General features: G+C 45.0%; 1 pseudogene; it reads right to left on the reverse strand.

Annotated features, from left to right (window-relative positions):
* Nucleotides 1–4,827: 4,827 nt before the first annotated feature.
* LOC102560308 (guanine nucleotide-binding protein G(I)/G(S)/G(O) subunit gamma-4-like) lies at nt 4,828–5,051 on the reverse strand (annotated as a pseudogene).
* Between the last annotated feature and the right edge of the window lie 5,463 nt (nt 5,052–10,514).

The following is a 10,514-nucleotide window of genomic DNA, read 5'->3' on the forward strand; positions in this document are numbered from 1 at the left end:
TGCCATAAGGTACAACTAATACAAATGGCCTGATTTTCAGAAGGGGAGGCATTCTATTTGCTACCTGGTTCAATCAGTACTGAAATCCCTAGGAGTTTTTGAAATCCAGTGAGACTTGGCTTACTAATGGCCTACATGTCTTTTGAAAAGGGGTTGGGCTATAGTTTTCCCCAATGGAGATGTGGATAGTTCAGCTGCCCCCTTATGGAGGAGGCCACCAGCTTTTAGAACCTGGAAAGCTGACCCAGGAATTTCATTGGTTTTTTTATTTGTTTTTGAATGGCTATATTTAAAAACATGATGGACATTTTTTTATATACTACACTGGAGAGAACCTGAGAGCACCTGTTTTTTCCCCAAGAGCAGGCTATCCCATTCCCAAATCAGATGTGATCTCCCTGATGGAGCAAGTCTAGGTCCTGGATCTCCAGGGCTCTGAGAAAAGGGACAACGTGAGAGGCTACCACATCAATGAGTGCCAGAAACAGTCCTCATGAGCATCTTCAATTTTGTCTCATTGGATCCAAGTCAGGATTTCCTGTTCTTGGGGTTCCCCTTTGCCCCCAATACAGTCAATGACTCCTGTCTGGATTCTGTGTCCCACTGGGTGATGGGGTGGTGAGTGAATAATCCTCAGTGGAAAGGTCCTGAGCATGTGGAACTGCCCAAGATCATACTAGGAAGAGATGTCTCCCAGAGCCCTCTGATGGGAAAAATATGCAGGGAACAACATGGGCCAGAGAGACGGATGAGGAACCAGGCAAAGAAGAAGCAGGGTAAATCATTCACCCCCCCAGAGGAGGATTAAAGAAATCCACTGATATTACAATCCAGCAGAGAATACCCAGAGAATCAAAGCCCTATAAATGTCCCAAAAAAGATGTGTAGGTCCAGTTCATCCTTTTCAAAGCACTGGGGACTCCATACTGGGGAGAAGCATTATAAATGCACTGAGTGCACAAAGAGATTCATTCAGTGCACAAATCTGATGCAGCTCCAGAAAATCCACGTGGGGAAGAAACGCTATGACTGCCTGGACTGTGGGAAGAGCTTCAGTGACAGATCACATCTTATTATGAACTCTACACACCTGCCCCAAGTGCAGGCAGAAGTTTGGTCAGAGCTTGGCAGGGCTGGAGTAGGTATCCTGCAAGGACATTTTTTTTTTAAGGAAAATTTTTCGTGTCCAAGATCAAATCAGCCCAATCAATTCCAAATCCGTGAGTCATTCAAGAACCACATGTGGCCCTACTACCGGCAAGCATCCTCCACCCCCACCTGGGGCTTCAGATGCTTCCAAATCCTTTGGTGGGCATCCTATGTGCAGGCCCAAACCTGGAGGCTTGGGGTCTGGATGCCCCCAAGTTTCATTCACCCTCACCTGTATGGCTGCAGGAGCAAGCTAGGGAGGAGTCTCCCATTTCCATAAAGTCAGCATGTAGCCGAGATCCTCCCACTGGCCAGTGGTGGGAAGTTAACTATAAGGTTCTCATAGGGAGTCCTGTCTGCAAGCACACACGGGTGCAACCCTGCACTACACAGTGCCATTTTAATTGCATTACTTCAGTCAGGGTATTTCCTCTGCCTCCATCATGGTCATGGTATTTCTCCTGTCAAGGACATACAATATTTCTTAGACTGCTGAGTGAAATCCTCTTCCTGGAACACAGTGGGGTACAGCCTGGGCCTGAAATCTGGCTCCCAAGTTCTGCTCATGGTGACTTCTCAAGATGTTCTGCAAATTATCTCTTCACTCCCACTCATAGCTTTTCTGCTGCTCTCCTAACTCCATCACTAGCTCAGATTATATGGCTTCTGATTAGTACCTAGTCATGTCTTAGTTGCTAAAATAGCTACGTACATGAGAGGTGACAGGGTCAGGGAGGCAAAGCCAGGTTTCAGTATGTGCCACCCATGCCCCTAGGCCAGGTCCCATGCTTCAGGGAGCACTTAGCATAGGAAAGATTTTTTTTCTAGTGTCACAATTTAAAACAGCACTAAAATGTATTCTATTCAATACTAATTTTCCTACATACCCCGCCTCTGTGTCATGTGTTTGTATCAGTAACATTTAAAATAATAGCATATGTTCAGGGAGAAAAGAGTAAGACCATCAGTTTTACTGTCTCCAGCAACAGAAAGTAATATGTTTCGCTATAGCTTCCATAATCCATTCCTGAGCCCCTGTCATATGATTTTTCTCATGGGGCTGGTTTTGCACAGGACCCTGTGTTTGCTAATAGTGACCTTGGTGTTCTGTTGGAAATACACCATCCTGCGAAGGACAAGTAAAGTCTCTCAGTGGGATGACAACAGCCAGCACACCGGGCAAGGAGCTACCTAATAAGGAGAGTCATGGATGGGGTGTATTCCTGAAATCATGCCCCTCTCTGGGATTCAGGCACTTGGCTCATGTCTCCAGTGCCTTTGCCCACTCAGTCCAAAGCCCTCTTCTAAAGGCAGGCACCAACACTACTTATTTCAGAAATCAAGCTGGGGTGGGGTCTTCTGTATTACTATTACTGTTGGTTTTGTTTATGGTATTGTTGATATTGATTATTATTATTCCCCTTTTCTGTTCTTTATTATCTTTTAATGTATTTATATTGCTATGAGTTAGGAGTTTTAGTTTTATTAGTATTTAGTGATAGTCAAGATAGTAATTCCCTTACTGTATAGTGAAGTTTAATTTATTACAGTTAGGGTTAATGACTGACATGTCTTTTGTAAAGGGGTTGGGCCATATTTTTCCCCAGTGGAGATGCAGATAGTTCAGCTGCCCCCTTATGAGGGAGGCACTCTTAGGCTTAGGGTTAGCATTAGGATTAAGGTTAAGGTTCATTTAGGGCGCGTCTATATGAGACGCTGAATGCACAGTAGCCTAATAACACTGCACAGTAGCATATCACAACACAAACAGTGCTAATACACTACTGCACAATATTATTAGGCTACTATGCAGTAGTGTCACAAAAAAGGTGTTCGCCAGCACTACTGCGCAGTAACTCTAGTGACTGTGCATTTAGTCAGTACATCATTAAGTAAGTAGTAAAGTAAACGTGCAGTAACTACTGCTCATTAATGAATGTGTAGATGCACCCTTAGTGTAGTTCATGTTAGAGTTAGGTTTAGGTTTAGGCTTTTTCTGTAGTAAATAATCAAGCAAAAATGAAGAGCTGGTATTTTATGAGGCATACATTTTTCTAACAAGAGGTGCTTTAAGTCTAACGAGGGGTGCCTTGAGTCTAAAAAGATTGAAAACCGTGGTAGTAGGTGTGTTTCAAGAGAAAAATAGAGGACATAAAGGCATCTGGTTTTGTATCAATAGAGGAGAGAGGATAAACGGACTGTCCTCTATGATGGCCACCCTACATCAATGATCCTGCAGCCGTTGGGAGAGGCCAGTGATTGATAGGTGGCTCTTGGCAGTTGGAAGTGAAAGTTAGGCAGTGTCCTGCCAACTGTCCATTGGCAGCTGAGGGACAGCAAGCCCCAACGAGGGGCAGGCTCCTGGCTGTGATACGTATTTAATATATAGATCTAGTCACTCTTGAACATGTCCGTTTTTATTCATGTAACAGGGCAAACCTGGCAAATTACCAGACGTGACGGGTGAATTTGACCACAGAGGATTTCAAACATCTATGCACGATAATGGCTCTTGCAGGCAGTAGTTTTCCTTCAAAACCAGCCTCAAATCAAGGAGTCCATGGCTGCCTACCCTCTGTCACATCAGCAGTCTTGGGCTGTGGGGCATTGCAGGGACCACTAGAGTGGGGATGTCTACTCATTACCCAACTGGGAGGATTGGTTTGGAGGCACTCTTACTGGGCTGGGGGGTTGGGTGGATGAAGAAGTAGCTGGGCATGCATGCAAAAGCTGTGGGGCCAGTTCAGGCTCTGGCTCTAGGGGAACAGGAGCACAGGAATTGCTAGACTGGATCAATTTGTCCAGTGGTCTTTCCTGCCCAAGTGCAGGGGGCTGGACCTGTTGGTCTGTAAGGTCCCTTCCAGCCCCTAACAATTATGACACTATGAAACTCTGTCTCTTGACCCTACTAGTGAGTGTCTGGCATCAGATGTTTCAGAGAAAGGTGGAAAAAAAGACATACAAGATGCTCTGCCCCTGTCAGACACCCAGCAGGGAGCCATGGTCCATACATCTAAGGAGGGAACAATGGACCCAGAAGACTTTGTGGCAGTTTTTTGTTTTTTTGTACAAGGTTTATTGTGCTTATTTTGTTCAGTAAAAGAAAAAGTTGCTTTATTCCACCAAGTTTGTTTTCTAGTCATATTTACTACGGTATTCACTAAATACTCACTTTTATAAAGACTACATACTTTATCAGACTGATCATTCTAAGCCCTATATCAGTAATTAGCATTATTTTTAAACAGGTTAGTCATTTTAAAGGTGGCTTTTAGATACAAATGTGTAAAGGTAAATTAAGTTAATCTTTTAAGAAAATGAGAATTTAAAAACTGCTTTAAAAACAGTTCAAGAGTCTGTATGACTCATTTTGGTCTTAGAAAAAAGATGGCTGGCAGAAAAGCTATCTACAGTTTGATGACTGGATTTGGTTCTCCTTGAAACCAAAGAAATCTTTATTAGGAACTGAAATTGTTAAGCTTGCGCATTGGACAGGAAGATAAAGACTGCTTTAAAATTTTCACGTAATCAACTCATTTATCATAAAAATGCACAGTACTTCTAAAAATATCACAACTGTCAGTTTGATTATTGGTAACTCAGGAGAAATCTAATGCTAAAAGCACTAGACCATCAGTACTGTATTTTCTCAAGGGTCATTTTTAATTGCAACTAGAATCAAAGGATGATACAAAAAAGTTTCTTCTCCCTAAAGGGATTTTCAGATGCAAGCACTGGCATAATAAGGGGATCTTCTCCGATATGAGCATCACAGTATGCCAATAAATCAGCTGCAGCCTTGGATACTTTTATCCTGTCCATATATACTTCCATTTTTATTGCTCCACAGCTTTCCTTGCTTGAGATATATTGGTTGTACTGTTAGATACCACCTCCTTCATTCTGTTCCCTGGAAGGGAGAGGCTCCAAGGCAACTCACCCCCTGCTCAAGCCCACCACCCCCATGTCCCTGCCCGCCCATGGCAGTTGAGCTGGGGTTGCTGACTGGTGGCTAATGGCTAGAGGACTGCCAGCCAGGTAAAAACTCAGGGCAATGAATTTGCCATAGAAAGACTCCCAACTCTGAGCATGTTTTATTATTTTTATTATAACCATTGGCAGCTAAACAGAACATGGGAAAATATTAGATTTAATAGTAATAACTGGTGCATTGCATGAAGGGTTGAAATCTGAAGGGATTTTTCACAAATATTCAATAATTAGCAAGAGAAACGAAGGTATCTTAGAGATTTTATCATTAGAGAACGAAGAAGACAAGGGGATTTTTTCTCTGTACCCAAGGATTAGACAAAACTAAAAAATTAGTCAAAATTTTATAATGAAAGGAGAAAGAATTTTTTTTTTTTTAGAAATTCATATGACTATACGTTAAACAATTTAAAAAGTCCTTGTTCCCACTCCTGCCTTTTGCTATTGACCCAGGCAGGAGGGAGCCCCTGGGGCAGGGAATAGACCTGGAAGAAGGTTCTTCAAAAGTTGCTTTTTGGGCAGAGTGACTTCCCTGTGACCAGTGTGAGGAGCAGAGAAAAAAGCCAGTCCATAACCACGCTGCTCAGGGAATGAGCTGCCCTCACAATGTCCGGGAGTCTCGTCTGCAGTTTCTTGGACTCTGTTCTTTTAGAGCCTCATACAGATCCACTGAAATACATGTAAAAATGCCTTATTGACCTCACTGGGCTTCAGCACAGGCCATTTTAACAGTTAATTTAGAAAAATCTCTGAACACTGAGACACTATTGAAATTGCAGACACCACTGATTAGGATTTCCTGGTGATCTTCTACATCCTGCTTAAAATAATCACATTAATAATGCTAAACCTGCATTTTTACCTACCTTACCAGTCCAAAATAATATAAAGGATTTCTGTCAGTGTTGAACCTGTATTATCCAGAGAGATGGTGGAAGCTCGTGTGGCTGGCCACTGGCAGGCAAGTGCTCCTGCGCTGGGTCACCCGCCCCACTGCGCCTGGCCACCTTCCAGGCTTTGAGTGCCCCCTTGGGGGTGCCTCACATCCAGCTGAGCCCCTTCCTGGAGCACACCTGCAAGGCTGGGGGAAATGCTGCCACCACCCAGCGCCTGGACTGATCTTGGCCCTGTGCCCCCTGGGAAACACAGGCTTAGTAGTTCTTGAGGGCACTTGACCCACTGCAAGAACTTGGGGTGCTTCCCTTAGTCAGAAGCACAAATCGAGGTCTTCCTTAGTCAGCTGAATCATGGGGACCCCCAGGCATAATCTAGACCCTCTCCCAATAAGTCTCTTAATAAGAACTTAATTGATTACATGGTTTGGAATAAGGCACAGGGTAGAGTAGTACCCAAGGAGGGCAGAGGGAACTACAGCAGCACAATAAAATTGTCTAGACTGCTTATTTGGAGTGGAGCTGTCTTCTGTCCTGTCTGCAATGTCAACACTGTGACACCCCCTTTAAAGAAAACATCCCGCATGCTGGCAGCTGAGCCAAAAAGGAGCTCTCTGGGGCGTGGGGGGCTACAGATTGCTGGGGAAACCAGAGATACAGAAGATCCAGGGTCTCAAAGCCAGAGGCTTGCCCCTCCAAATCCACTCCAGGGGTGGCTGCGGGGGTCCTTGGAGGGAGGGAGATGGAATAAGGCTTCTTCTTGGGGATTCTTGAGGAAGAGATTCCCCCTCAAAAGCGGTGGGATCTGTGACAGCAGGTCTCAGCTCCATGATCCCTGACCTGTGTTTCCACAGCACATTTCCTTCCAGGGCAAGAGCTCCTCTAGACAGAGGTGGGTTTTTGATCCTCAGAAAACTGCTGTTCAAGCCTGCCCGCAATAGTAGGACTGAAAAAGTGAAATGTGGATGGAGACTATGAGGCCAGAGCATTCTGCAGAAGGCTATATCACAGTATCATAGCACAAGGCTGTAATATCACTCTCAATCCTCTGCCCCGTCCAGGCACATCTCACATCACATAATGAAACCATGAAGAGAAGAAGCAATGACCTCCTACCTCCACAGGAACACATGGATGGCTGGGCTCGTGTGCCTAGGATTCTCCTGAACGGGCAGGGGCTCTGAACACAGGGGTATGCATGGCACATGAGCTGCGTCTCAGAAACCCCAAGCACAACACCGTGCATTTCATACACTCACCTTTGCTTCTGCCTTTGTACATCCACCTGGAAGGAAAAGGAACCACCACTTTCATCTTGTATTCAGCAAGGGGTCATGCCCAGTTGTCTGGGGCTGTGTTGCCCTGAAGAGGGACCCTTCTGCAAAGTCCCCATCTGTCCCCTATCACACAAGACTCCAACCTTGAAATTTTATTAGGACCATTTGCACATGTTCTCCTAGCAATCCTTCATGCCCCAAGCATTCAAAATAGCTGAGATAATTAATCTGCATCCCCAGAACAGAAAATTACCTCTTTCTTCAATCTTCTTTCTTCAAATATTTCTGAGGCCAAGGAGCTCTATTACCATGATGTCAATGTAGTGAGCACAGCTCCACTGTGATGATCCTTTCAAGGACAATGTTGTTATCCAAAAAACCCAGGAAGTCTTTGACAAGCTTGGAAATGCCATGCTCCCAAGAGACTCTCAAAAATGCCACCTTGAGATTAAGGGAGTTCATATTAAAATTAACTCAGCAAGCAGCATGGAGCAGACTGTATTCACTAGATAAGAAAGAGTAGAATAATACTCACAATGAGTCAGGCAAATACTTTTCTGTCACACTGAGAGAGGATGTCATCAGCATCCCCCAAAAGGCAGTCACTACTTGCCAAGGCATAGGGCTCACATACTCTTAATTCTCTGTAAAGATTTTATGTTTCCTCCAAGTTTTACTCTTCCTAATTCGCCTTCCCTTGGTTCTCTCTAGGGCACCTGTCCAGCTGACAGGTCCAGACAAGGAATTGGCTGTGGTCTGATACCCTGGGGTGGGAACCTACCATGAACCCCCTGCTCTGTAGCTCTGCCAATGCTTCTCATACCTACACTGCCAGTCAGGACCTTGCTGCCTTTACTTTCCTTTGTGGTGTCAGGGCAGGGTAGTAGGTCTGCAGAAGTTGTGGAGACCCCACCCCTGGGAGCCAAGTGTCTCCGTGGTTTGCCATCCACCTGCTTCTCAAGGACACACACCTTTCTCTCCTCTCTCTGCTGATGAACAAATGGTGGATCACAAGTTCCTGCCTCCATGCATTTCCGCCCCTGCTACCTGCCACTTTCCATAGATACGTGACCCAGACTCTTATCTTCCTACTGCCTGAGCTGTCTCCACAGCACGTTTCCTTCCAGGGGCAAGGACTCTTGTGAGAGGGAGCAATTGTTTGTCTCAAAGAACGTGGGTCTTCAAACCTAGTCACAATATTGTTGTTGCTACTTACCCCTTCATTCCTCCAGGTAAGAGCCAATCTAAAATTGGAAATAAGAGAAGAAAGACTTTTGCACCATGATAGCGATGATGACAAACAGAGGAGCAGGATGAAGGCTGGGCTCTTGTGCTGGGATTATCTCCCTGGCCAGGGTCTCTGAAGAACTGGGTGTGCACGAAGCCTGGGCTCGGCCTCAGAAACCCCTAGCACAACACCATGAATTTCATGCGCTTGCCTTTGCTTTTGCCTCTGTATGTCCACGTGGAAGAAATGGGAAACAAAATAATTAGATTTCAGTTGGCAAAGGCACCATACCCAGCGGTCTTGGGCTCTGTTGCACTCTGAACAGGGGGTGCCCCCTTCATGCCTATCACTCTCCTCAGGGGGGCTGCTTCAGGAACCTTTCAGAATAGTTCCTCCCCATCCCTATTGCCCTAGGCATGAATAAATCATTTCTTATGTGTTCCTTTCCCTGCTGACTGAGATCATTAACCTGCACCCTCAGAAAAGCAAACTCCCTCTCTCAAATCTCAGGAATAGTGTTTCAGACTAGCAATATCTCAAAGAGTTTCCTTAAGCCAGAGTTACTGTGCAAAGCTCAGATCCCAACTTTCATTGTGAAGATGCTTTCAAGAACACGGTTGTTTTAAAAAAAAAAATAAAAATGTGCCTGGAAATGCCTTGTTTTTAACAGGCTTTCAAGAACTTGATATTTTTTAACTTCATGAAATTCATGCTTAAGCTCCTTCAGCAAAAAAGTAGCCAAGCAAATTGGGGAGAAAGCACTCAATATGTCAGAAGGGCTGATTGATGCCCACGACTAGAAGCACACAAACACGTTCACATTACACTGAGAGGATCAGCCTTTGGAGAGTGACTGCACACAGGGCATACAACTCACTTTCCCATAATTTTTTGTAAAAATAATTAATCCTCTCCCAGAGTCCATCTTGCTAATTCTTCCCCTCTTTCTCCCCTTCCTGCTCTCTCACTAGGGCATGAGTCCAGGTGAAGGCTTAGCCACAAACATTGACCAGCAGCCGAGGACTCACCCCCTGGCCTGATGCTCATAGGTGGGACCCCCGTCAACCCTCTGCCCTGCAGTTCTGCCAAGGCTTGTCCTACACTGGCAGTCCACATCTTTGCTGCCTCCACCTTCCTTCATGGTGTTACTGTTAGGGTGAAACAGCAAATCTGGGGAGGTTGTGGAGACCCCACACCTGGAAGTCAGGGACTGTGCAGAGTTAGAGGTCTCCTTCTGCTTGTCAAGGACAAGCAGCCTGTTGCCTTCTTTCCCTCCCAATGATTGTTTTGCTGATTATTTACAACATAGGCCACAGCCCATGTACTAGCCATGGCTGCCTGCCCCCTCCCCACAGACATTTAACTCAAGCTCTCACCTTCATGTCACTTGACCTGTGTTTCCATGGCATGTTTCCTTCCAGAGGCTGATTTCTGGCTCACATAAAACTGTTCTTCAAACTTGCCCACAAAAGTGGGAGTTAAGGGGAGGAAAGACCTTTTCATTATAACACAGAGAATGAAAATGGGACCAGGGGGGTTGCAGAAGGTGGTATCACCATATCATAGCGCGAGGCTGTAATAACACCTCAATCCTGTGAACTTCCCGGCTATGTCTCCCCTCATGCAATTAAATCAATGAGGGACGAAGTGAATGGCTCCCACTTCCAAAGAAATACATAAATGTGCCTGATATTCTCCCACACAGGCAGGTGATCTGAACACAGGGGTGTACATGGGGTATGAACTGGGCCTCAAAAACCCCAAGAACAACCCCAAGAATTTCACACACACATTTTTTCCGGGCTTACAGGTTTTAGCCATTGTTGGTCTACAGGTATTCAGAATTCTGAGATATCTGATACAGGTATTCAGATTCTTGAGAGGGGATATCTTTCATTAGACCAACTAAATAGTTGCAAAAAAATGTCTTTACTTTCAAGCTTTTGGGCTCATATACGCTTCCTTAGGCAAAGGAGA

The sequence above is a fragment of the Alligator mississippiensis genome, chromosome 11, assembly GCF_030867095.1.
Source record: "Alligator mississippiensis isolate rAllMis1 chromosome 11, rAllMis1, whole genome shotgun sequence".
Lineage (NCBI taxonomy): Eukaryota > Metazoa > Chordata > Crocodylia > Alligatoridae > Alligator > Alligator mississippiensis.